The sequence below is a fragment of the Poecile atricapillus genome, chromosome 5, assembly GCF_030490865.1.
Source record: "Poecile atricapillus isolate bPoeAtr1 chromosome 5, bPoeAtr1.hap1, whole genome shotgun sequence".
Taxonomy (NCBI): Eukaryota; Metazoa; Chordata; class Aves; order Passeriformes; family Paridae; genus Poecile; species Poecile atricapillus.
The window spans coordinates 15,582,515-15,594,466 of record NC_081253.1 but is presented as its reverse complement, the minus strand read 5'-3'; positions in this window follow the sequence as shown (position 1 = coordinate 15,594,466).

The following is an 11,952-nucleotide window of genomic DNA, read 5'->3' as shown; positions in this document are numbered from 1 at the left end:
CCCAGCACCATCAACTACCTGGACATCAACATTAGTGGGCATGGACATGCATTTGGATGCCTGAAGGCTAAAGGAGCTTGTCCCAGCAGCCAGGGCCTGTCTCCTACCACACTATGGGCATCTCTCACCTGCCCACAGGAGTCCATGGGGCCTGCAGGGGTCCATGAAGACTGGCCAAGCAGATGCTCTTAAATCTTGGAAACCCTGTGCCTTGGGTCTTTGGCCAATGTGGACCAAAACATCTGTCCCAGATGATAATTTGTCTGATATTTAGGACCATGATCAAGCTGGGGGAGGTTACAGCCTCCACTCCACTGCTTGTGCCCTCAGCTTGGGTTCCACATAAAGGCTGCCAAGACCTGGTCAGGCTGTGGTCACCTTCTCTTGGTTCAGATAAGGAGGCCTCACCATCTGCACCCAGTGCTGCTCTCCCAAGGGTTTTTGAGGCCATTGTTCTACAGGGATTTGGCATCAGCATTTGGGATAGAATTGAGGCAGTCCTGCCATGGCCTCTTCCCATCAGTGCTTCATCCTCCTAAGGAATGACTGATGGGGAAGGTTTTGCAAGGCTCCACAAAGAAGCCACCTGGCTCCCTGTCATCCGAGCAGCACGCGATGGTACCTCCCAGCCACAAAACCCTGGGGAGATACTGAACAAAGCTCAACTTGTATAAACCAAGCCAGCTCTGGTGAGGTGTCTACCACCTCCCTGGCTTCCTGCCCTCCTTGCTCAGCCTATCTCAGCCCACATTTAACAATTACCTCCTCTCCACACAGTTCCCCAAGTGCTCTAAGAAATGCGAGCCAATTCCCCACTGGCAACTCCTGTCTGCCTCCCAGGAGTTACGTCAGTGGGGAGTTGGACCATGCACATCTCCTGTGCAGCACCTGGCTATGTGGCAGCCAGCACCAACCCTGGGCCTGCCAGGGGTGATCCTGGACATCAGCTGAGCATTTCCAGGAGGAACAGCATCCCTTCTATGCCTCAGCAAGTGAAAGATGGTGCCCTGCCCTTGAATTGCAGGGAAGGGGGTTCTGGCAGGTGCATTTACCTGAGCTGGAAGTGGTCCAGGGGAGTGGATTTAACACCCTGGCTCTGGCTGTAGGAGAGCATCAAGCCAGCAGGGCATAAAGCAGCACGTTGTGGCCGATACTTCGAGTATCAATCCCAACACAACTCAGCACTCCTTCAGAGTGTGTTGAGATAGTCTGACCCATCCACAGTGTGCGTGCCCTTGGCTAACGGTGCAGAGACACTGCAGAGTCAGCCTGAAGTACCTGTAAGCCACTACCCACATATCCAGCTCTGTCCCCTTGCTGCCAGCATGCACATGATATCTGGGTATTATGCCCAGCAGGAATCACTCCCACAAAACCAAGTGTCTCCCAAAGCATTGCCACTGCATGTTCTGGGACAGCCATGCCCAGCTGGCATCCCACAGTACTGGACTCACCAGTACTCCGCCTGGCATTGCCATTGGGTGTGGCAGTGTGGGCTGTCCGGTCCCTCCCTCTCCCTGGAGGGACGCTGTACTGTCACCATGGGAGAGAGTGGCACTCCTCCCCGTGCTGGCAGGACACACGCCACCTCCTTCCCCAGAGGGACCCAGCTCTGCTGGGCTCAGCATGGGAAGCTTCTGGTGGCACCAGGCTGGGCGAGCAGCGAGGAGCACGGGGATGGTGAGCCAGCACCTGGGCAGAGGGCCCCAAAGCCCAGCAGCTCAGGGCTGCTTACTGGGGAGTACTGGAGGGACTGGGAGGTAAGGCAGGGAGCAAGGGTCATCTGCACCCATCTCTCCCAACTGGGACAATCCTCCTTCACTCCATCTTTTCTTTCAATACTCTTCTACGCATACAGCCTCCTCAGCCCTTGCCTTCTGTTTTCCTCACACCTCCTCTTCTCTTCAGTGGCACCCAAGGGACCCCTGGGTAGGGCTGAGAGACTGGAGCAGGAGACAGGACTGGGGGACACTGCAATGATGTAACCTGCTTGTGCACAGAGTGGGACATCCCTCATGTGATAGCCTGGGCTCACTCTGGAAGAGATGACATCACTGGGGATCTTCTGGTGATCTCTTTTTTTGGGCAGCCTCACCTCCCCGACTGGTCTCAAAGGGTGCCCATCACTAAGGTATCCAAGTGCACACGCTTAGTCTGTTGGCTCTGGAGCAGACACAGCCCTGACGTGGTGGTATGAGAGAGTGAGATGGGTGGTGATGTGGTCCAGGGTGGTGATGTGGCCCTGCCATCCCCTTGTGCCTCTCTCTGCCAGCCCTTCTGAGCACAAAATGGCTCTTTTATCTCCTGGATGGCTGGTGCCAGCTCTGGCCTGGCTTTTTGAGATTCCCTGTGTCCTTACCCATCCTGACAAAGGAGAGGGAGCCAGCAGCTGGCCCAGGGGCTGGAAAAGGCAAGGAAACTCAGATACCCACTGGGAGGTGGAAAATGGCCCAGAGCAGGAAACACAGCAAGGTGGGGTGTTGACGTCTGCCATCTATTATTCCCGCTCTGCATCAAAAGGCAGAGATTAAAGTCTCTGGCCACAACTCTCACCACAAAAACGTGGACCCCTCTCCTGAAATTACTGCTCCCCTTGAAGGAGGAGAGTAATTTGCCTGAGTGGTGGAGGAGAAAGCCATGTTTACCTGCCAGGTTTCAAGTGCTGCTCACCAGCTGCTTCACTGTAATTACGCCGTTAGGAGGGGATGAGTTGCTGGGGCTTGGTTCTGGGGTGTTTGTTTATTTGCAGCCCCAGTGTGGGGCAGCTGGCAAGGGAGAGCCACTCTGCTGACAGCTGGAATGCCAGGCTCCCACCGAGCCTGGCTGCCTGGCTGCGGGATGCTGTGGTCCCTGGTTAGCTTGGGGCCGGGACAGCCCCAGGCTTTGCAGAGGCATAGGGGAGAAAGGTGTCTGGTAAAAAACGACATCTCCCCAGAAGAGCAGGGATGGAGTTGTATCCCCAAATCCTAAAGTTCTGGGACTGTGGCAAGAGGAACCCCTAGACAGGAATGGGAGTCAGGAGGCTCTAAGAACCACATGGACCAATTGTGTCTGCAGCTCTGCTCACAGCTTGAGCACCCCCTGAATTGCACATGGGCTGGTCCCCAAGTCAAGCAATAAAAGTGCCTCACACCCCTGCCTAGTTCAGCCTTGATCTAGAGCTATGCTTCACTACAGGGTGTACCTGACATGGGACATTCACATCGCAAAATACCTCCGGGGATGTCTCTTCAAGGCATCTCCCACAGCAGCAGCACCAGGCTACAGAGACTACACAAGGACCAGGCTCCCTCTTGGTCTGAGTGACACATAGCATGAAAATGGCACCAGCAGCAGGACTTCTGGGTCCTATTCCCAGCCTGGTTGTTTCTTGCTACATTATCCATAGGAGCTCTTGTGTGTTGGCACTGTAGCTGACAGCATGCATCTTGTAGGCAGGTTGCAGGGCTAGCCTACTGTCTGCTAAGTGTTTCCAGTGAAAAACTGCTTATCATCCAGTACATCCCAGGTTTTCCATTGCTGTCAAGCTCCTCTTTCAGCCCAAACACCACTTGAATGGGATCTCCTGCAGCCAGGGCTGCTGCCAAGGGACCTTGCAGGAGTGGTTTCATCAGGCAGCCACATCAAAGACAATCCAGGACACTCCATCCCATGACAGGTTTCAGCATCCATGAGCAGTGAGCATTGACACATCATGACAGCACAGACTACTTCTCCTTGTAAGGCTGGGCAGGCAGTGTGTGTGGGTAGAGGGATGTGGGGGGCAATGGCAGTGCTGCTGCCTTCCACTTCACAGCCATTTCAGGTTTGCTGTGGGCTCTACATCTGGAGGCACATGGCAGAAGTCTTCTCCTGATTTTTCGTCTCTCCTGTCACAGCCTCCACCTTCTGAGGACAAGTGTCCTCAAAGGTCATCAGCTCACCTGGCTCAAACTCCTCCAGCACTGCAGACTCCTTGGTCCTGGCTAAAAGCGTTTCAGCATTCTGGTGCCTTCTTGCTAGTCCAAATATACAGAAATTGAGCTCCCAGCCCTTGGTTCCCAGGAGGTTTGGAGCACACCTTTAGTCAGCACAGGGCTATCAATACCAGCCTAGCTTTGCCCAGCAAAAGTCCCTTCCTCTGGCAGCTGCTCATGGCAGAGGACTTGCACTGGCAGTGTCATGGTGTGATGCATCCTTATTTTTATGCAGCTGTCACAAACAGCTGGAGATTTTGGCTTCAGTGTTTTCCTCGTTCTTTACTTGGAGCCAGCCCTTCAGGATGCCCCCAGGGGTATGTGCATCAGTACTTGGGCCAAGAGCACAATCCAGCACAGAATCTGGGGGTCTCTTGGGATGGCACATGCTCCTGGTCTGGTGCAGGGAGTGTGATCAGTGGTGTGCCAGAGGGGTGCAGCCTGTTCCAAGCAATAGGATCCTGAGCAGAGGTGCAGCTGTGTGTGAGCAGTGTGGGTGAGGCTCACATGATGTGTCCCCGTGCATGTGACAGACATGCAGTCCATGTCCGTGCAAGCAGCGACAGCAAGTCACCAGGCACCGCTACTTGTGCTTGTCTTTATTCTCTCACTATGTTGCACATCTGATTTCTGACCCTCGCTCAGCAACTCCCTTGGCAATTAATTCAAGCAGCCATGCTAACGCTGGAGGGACCCAATAAGACCACCCAGCCCACTCCACGCCTCAGGCCAGACCCCTTGCACCCCCTATGCCAGGGAGAAAAGGGCATTCTTCCACCCTCCTTCCCCCCGCAAGCCCCGTGCGCTACGTGCAGAGTGTGATGGGGGAGCGGGTTGCTGCCGAGACGGAGCTTGCCGTTCACCAGCGGGAGTGGGAGGGCGGACTGGAAAGAGCCTCCTCTCCCGGTGGAGCACCACCGCCCAGGCTTGACGAGGTGTGAGCTCCTGCGCCACTCGTACACGCCTTGGGTGCCTCTAAGTGTCTGGGACAGGTATTCATGGTCCGGCGGAGCGTGCCCTATCATGCCTTCGTGCCACGGCGCCTGGCAAGCGCCTCCCCTCCCTGCAGCTGCGGCTGTGCTGGAGCATTCCTCTGGGGAGGGCTGTCTCGTACCTGGAGGGATGGGGGCCTGCGGACCTCCTGCTCACCTGATGTGCTGGGCTCTTCTGCACTGCAGCACCCTCATCACCTCTCTGAAGAGAGAGCCCCCTGCAGCAGTGGAGTCACCAGTCCCAGCCAGCATGGAGATGTATTCCCAGGAGCAATTTCAGGACTGCTGTGCAGCAGTGTGAAGCACCCTGGGGTGCCCCTTCTCTCCTGTGCATGTGGCTGGGGTGGTGTGACCCTCCCCAGCTGGTGCAGAGCAGGAGTCAGGTGTCACACGGGCAGGGACAGCTATCAAGGCTGAGAGCTCCCTGTCCCATGGAGGGTGCCCTTCCAGCTCCTTGCTGAGTGTGGATGGGATAGTCTAGAGGAAGTTAGAATGCTTCCAGATGTAGCTGAAAAAATGGAGTTAGATGGGATCTTCCCAGAGGGCAATACCTGTGGAGCTGACAACCCTGCTCCATGAGAGCCTTTGGAAGGGAAATTCCAACAGTGACACTCACTAGGGGCTCAAAACTCGCTGGCCAAGTTGCCTCTTTAATCTTGAAACTGGAGATGGGGAGAGGAAAATCCCTGAGACAAGAAGGCAAAGGCAGCTTCTGGTGCTGCCCAGGCTCAGTCAGATTTCTAGCTGAGCTCACCAGGTTCACATAAGCACAGAAGAGAAGGTTGGGGTGGGCAAAACTGAGACAAAGATGAAGGGAGACATGGGGCACCCTCCATGGGCACCGAGTCTGCTCTCTCACTTGCCCCAAAGATGAGAAGAGAGCCTACATCCCTATGGAGCCCAATATCCCTGCAGTCAAAAGTGGTGAGCAGGAGACTGGCAAGGAGCAAAGTCATCTGCTATGGGAAAGAACCCTGCGGTAGTGGCCTGAGCTGGGCATGGAGAACAGAGATATCCTAGGTAACAAGTGCCTTGAAAGTGCTGCTTCAGTATCAGCAGTGGCCTGCATTTTCAGTTTGCCTTGGAACAGTCAAACAAACAACCCAGTGACCCACCAGGATGGGTTCCAGCTCCATATGCCAAGTCCTGCTGCATCCCTGGTACCCAGAGCCAAGCCCAGCAGGCAGTATGGGATTTAACAGAGAAATCTGGAGAGGACCAAGCCCATATGGCCCCTGCACCCTCCACCTTTGTGACCTCAGAGAGATGTCCCTAAGAGGCCACCCCACACTGACTCAGGTTCTGTTTGAGTTTCTCCGTGGCTCAACCAAGCTCCTGCCTGCACCTTATGGCTTTGTCCCTTGACCAGCTGGGTTTATACCTCTTCCACCCTGCCCTGGGCCACCTTTCCCCAGAGCAGAGGGGACCACATCTGCCATCTGGCCCTTGCCCCAGTGGGTTGTGGCATCTTGTGGTGTGCCGTGTACCAGGGTGCCCCCGAACCCCGCGTGCGCAGGGGCCTGGCAGGCACTGGTTAAGTCATGTGTTTTGTGTTGGGTTTCTCCCCCTCCTGGAAAGTCCCAGTGCGGAGCGGTGGGGCTGAGCCGACCGCACACAGCTGCGGGCCACCACATGAGAGGAGCCAGCTCCTCGGGGATTACAGAGCCCCGGGAGCCTGGGGAGGAGGCAGGAGCACCCGCGCCGTGGCCCTTTCATCTCTCCCCTGCCTCACTCCCCCTTTCATCTCTGCTTCTCTGGCCACGCTCTCTTTTCCTCCGCTGCCTTTGCTCTCTTTGCACTTGGCCTCTTTTCCCTGCCTTCCCCCCAGCCCTTCGCACTGCACCTGGCTGTGCTGGCTGCCTCTGCGTTGCTCCTGTCACTCCCTCCTCCTGGACCCTGTGCTTTCATCCCCCGACCCCCAGCTGCCTGTTCCCACCCTCCTGCACCGGTGTCCTGTCCCCATGCCAGATGTGCCCCTCCATCATCTCCCTCCCCAGCCCAAAATCTCCCTTTGCAATGGGGGAAGGAGAGGAGTAGCACAGTCTGCCCTAGGTGTTCTCCATCTGTGTCCAAACAGCTTTTCCCCCCTTTCCCCACCTGTCCTGGTGTCCCCACCAGGCTGCTTCTAGGCTCACATCCTTCCCTGGTGTGCCCTGTGCTGTCACAGCCAGGCATCCTCTTGCCTCCATCAGTCTCATGGAAGCAACGAGCTGGGAATGCTGGTGGACCCTATTCACACAGTGGCCAGGGTTGGGCACTGCCTGTGATGGATCAAGGGATAAAGAAAAGTGCTGGCTACCCTATTCTTGCGTGTCACAGACTTGTGCCAGGGACCACACTTTCCAAGAGACCTGGGGTGTCCCTGATGCTTTCTTGGCCAGAGGACCACATTTAGGACTAAGAGTAAAGAACATTTGGGTACAACCCCAACTGCAGCCATTACAGCAGGGGCACAACACAAGCTAAGTGCTCTAAGGGTTAGAGCTCTCTTGTCCAGAGACTCTCTAGGGAGACTTAGTGCCCATCTGCTTGGTGAGGATCTCAACCATTGGGGTCTGGGCTGAGGAGGACCTCCACATCATCCCCTTCCCAAACAATATCAGCCTCCTTTCTCATGCATCTCACCCCAGTGCACCCACTGCCTCTGCTTAGATCTTCTTCCTAAGGGGCTCAGTGCACCCCAAACTCTGCTCAGCCCCTATCTTTCTTTCCCAGCCTTCCCCTAGAGTGTTCTACCCCAGCCTTTGGAGCTGCCCAGGTTCCATCCTTCAGCCCAAGCCCTCCCGCTCTCCATCTCCACATCCCACCCATGCCACTCTGCTGGCCCTTCTGCAGCGTGTGGCAGCCCCAAGGCCAGGGACTCCCTTGGAGGACCAAGAGCTGGTGCAGCTGTGGCTGAGCAAGGAGGCTGCAGTCTGCCCAGCCAGTGGTGACACTCGTGGAGTCTGGCTGCTGCCAGCATGTCTGGTACCTCAGTGACATCAATACAGTGGTGGCCACAGCTTTCTCACTGGGTAGGTGACCCACCCCTCACAATGGAGGGCAATGCCATTGGAATGTTGTGTCAGGGAGGTGGTGGGCAGGAGCTGGGCCTGGTGGGGGGAGCACAGGACTCCTGGCTCCTATCCCAAGCCAGGTGCTGCCTCGCTGTAGGTACTTCGCCTTGCCAAGCAGGTCAGTCAGGGCCAAACATTTTTTCTTTTTCGGGGGCTTGCACAGGTGCTGGTGCCAAGCACGACATGTTGGGGCTGAACGTCAGGAAAGCCTCGGAGCACCTCGCTGCATCTCAGCTCACAGTACAGTGCCAGCCAGGCTCTCAGGATGGCTCTCAAGCCATGCCTCTTTGCTTCTGGAGCGGAGGAAGCATGGAAGCCAGTTGCCCAGACCAAAGCAGGAGAGGGGTTGCCCTCTACTCCCCTTGGATAAGCAGACACAATGAGGCTTTGCTCTCTCGTGGCTTCCAGCAGCCCAGGTGCATCTGGCTGCTTTTGTGGGTCAGCAGCCTACCAGGCTCAGCCAGCCAGCCCTGCCCATGTCCACACCCATGCCACCCCAGTGGCAAGGGACAGGGGGTACCACTGAGACAGAACTGTCCAGTCATGGCTCTGCTTCATATTGTGAGCTTTGATGGGAGAAGGAATGGAATTTGGATGGGGCTGGGCGTTCCCATGTAGTGATTCCCCCAGGCAGGATCTGGCTCTGATGACTGTTCTGTGAGGGGAAGAAATACCAGAGGAGTTACTCACGGCTCATTGAGGCATGATGTAGCAACTCCTCATCGGTTCCCCCCACCCTCCAGCCAAAGTTCCTCCTGTGATCTCCTGGGGAAAGTCCCAGCCCCCCCACTACTCCCCTGCCACCCCCAGAGACCTTCCCCACCCTTGTTGGAGCTTTCCAGAAGCAAGAGATGAGCTGGGGCTTTGGGTGAGAGGAGAAAAGACCCAGCAACCTGCTGTGCTGGAGGGAATCCACTGTCCCTTTGGCTCTTTCACTCTGTGTCTGCTGGAGGGCACAAGGCCAGGACCTGAGAGAGCACCAGCCTGGGATATCCACATCTGGACAGCCACAGATGTGGCTTCAGACCTGGCAGAAGTACAAACTGATCAGGCCAGCTCAGGTCTCTCTATTGCCTTCTCAGCAGTCACACTCAGGTCAGGTTTTCCCATCACTCTCCACAACCACAGGAGCAAGAAGTGAGATTTACTTTCAGTTTACTAGAAGGATTTGAGCTTTCCTGCCCCTGCAACCAGGAAGTTCAAAGTTTGAGAAAACCCTTGGATTTCACACAGCTCTAGCAGAGCCACTGGGCTGGTGGTTCCCTCTGCAGCAGGGACCCTCAAGAATGGAGGAATTTCTAGATCTTGGGCCAAAATACTTAATGAAACTGGAATAAGATTTACCTGGTTTTGCCAGGGTGGACTTGCTGTCTTCTTTAGAGCCTTCAGTGCCTTTTTATGACATGCAAGTGAAAGGAATGGTCATTTTCTTTTTTCAGTTTTGGAACTCCTTTAGTGATTTGCCTCTCTAGGAAGATGATGGGAAAACATTGGAAAAATCTGGTCCCCTCTACTGGAAACCACCTTCATCATCTGCTTGGGCTGTTCTACATTGATGGTCATTCTTCTGTCTTGGGTGAAGCACCTTTAACCTTCCCACTTCAGCCCAGAACAGCGTGCAGTGCTCTGCAGGGTGGAGATGTCCCTCATGGGGCAGTAGGGGGCCATGACCAGAACGTGCCAAGGCTGGAGCAGCTCAGCAGGCTCAAATAGTCCCTCCATGTGAGGAAACATGACTCTTTGGTAGGACTGGGACATATCCCATTGGTGGATCGGGGAGGGTGGTTCATGGCAGAGAAGTCTGGAATGCTCAGACCTCTGGGAGCTGAACCCTCAGTGGTAGCTGGCTCTGGAAGCTCAGTAGTGGCCGTGGGGAAAGGAGGTGTCCTGCACACTCTCTGCCCAGCAATGTGGTTGTTAGGACAGCTACCTGGTGGCTGGTTCCTAGTTAAGGAAGCATGGGGACACTGTTTTTTGTAACCACAGGCACACTGGCACTTTGCCTCTGGCTCACAGACACTCAGCCAGAGAAGCCACAGAGCAGATCTTGAAGACTGGTACTGCATTGGGAGCCAGCTGGCCCCAGAAGGAAAATGAGATGCTGCAAGCAGGATGTCTGTGCCCTGGAGCTGCCAGCACACAGAACATGCTGCCTGCTGCCCAAAGCACCCCTCCAGCACAGAACTTGTACCCCAACCATGCCACCTGCAGACTGACCAAGATCAAGGGATCTTATGTTTTCCTCTGATTGTCCCAGGGTCACCAACTCACACAGGGTCTCTTCAGAACCAAAGAGCACTAGGCACTGTGCTGGGAATCTCAGCCTAGGTGTGCTGGCACTACTGGTATGCTCTTTCACAATGCTATGTTCCTAAAATTGTCTGGTGAGGCAAGAACAAGCTACAGTCTTTGCAGATCCAGGATGCCCAGAGCCTCAGGTGCCTCATGGGGGATGTAGTATGTCCTTGGGAGGAATGGCCCTGCCCTGCATCACTCCTCTGCATCATGAAATACACCTTGACCCCACTCTGGTCCCCTTATGGGGGAGTCATATCCTAGGATCCTGCTGTTGTAGAGCAGGTGGCCTGGGATTAGCAAGCAGGGGATGAAGGGGCCAGTGTGGTGAGAGCTTCTGTGGTGAATCACCTCACCCCAGGCAGCCCTGAGATCACAGGCATCTACAAAGCAGCCTCTTGGAGGTGGGCAGCCAACGTCACCTACCAAGTGCTGGAGCATGATAGATGTGCAGAGCTCCACTGCCCTGAGTAGCATAACCTTAGGGACACAGTTTTGGCCAGCCTGCGAGGGAGGGGAACCTCATGGAGTCCAATTAGTTCTTGGGGCAATGGCCAAAAGGCAAAAGTCTTGGGGATCTGGAAAAAGGGTCTTGATACTCGAGATGGAAAAGTAGGATCTCAGGAGGGAAAATGAACTGCTGGAGCATGCCCTGTCAGAGTAAACTTGCCCCACGGGAACAACATTGCTTTCATGCCTCACAGGGCAAGCCCAGGTGCCCCAAATCCCAAGCAGAGATCGTGTTCCCTGCAAGAACACCAGCACAATGTCTCTGCTGCTGGGAGCCACTGTGGAGACCACGTGTCCCTTCTGCGCTGGCAGACAGAACCACAGAGGTGACACAAGGTCACTGAAGTTTCTATACTTCCAGCACCTACAGCATTTTCCTCTTCTCACCTGGTTCCAGAAGCAAGGACCCCATGCACATGGTCCCTCCTGGAGGGGAAAAGGCAGCCCTCCCATCCAGGGGTGGTGAAGGGCAGAGCATCCGTCCCAGCTGATCCAGCTCCAGCTGTGTGCGCGAGCATTATGAGGACATGGGCCACTCCCTACTGGACCCGGGGCGCTCACTTCCTTCCAGCCTGGTATTTTCCTCCTTGATTTAGGTTTATTTTTTAAATTCACTGCTTTTTTTTTTTTTTTTTTTGTGTAGCCCCAAGGGGTGCACAGCCGTGGGAGGAGCAGGGAAGCTATCAGCCAGGAGACAGCAGCAGCATGATTCACTGCCTGGCCCCTGCAGGCTGCTGCAGACAGATGGGTGCCCTCCCCACCACCACAACAAGCGGCCATTTGTGGACCCCCACTGCCTGGCCCACCCACACTGCCTTCCCCTCTCCCTACTGTCCAGCCCCACCATGCCTCCCCAGGAGTGTGGGAGACAGTGGGGCAGCTCCCAGCCCAGCACAGTCACGGTCATGGGGACAACAGGCAGGATTCCCATGGGATGGATGGGGTCTAGCATGCATCCAACTGGGCAGAAGCTTCCCAGCAGCCACCTTGCAAGTGTCTGGGATGTCTGCAATGGGTCTCCACCTTCTGCCAGTCTGCAAACAATTCATGGGACAGTTATTATGGGATGGCAGCAGAGCACCAGGGAGAAAGTCTCACTCAAGTAGGTCAGCAGCACCAAGGGCCCCCCTCCATCCTTCTATC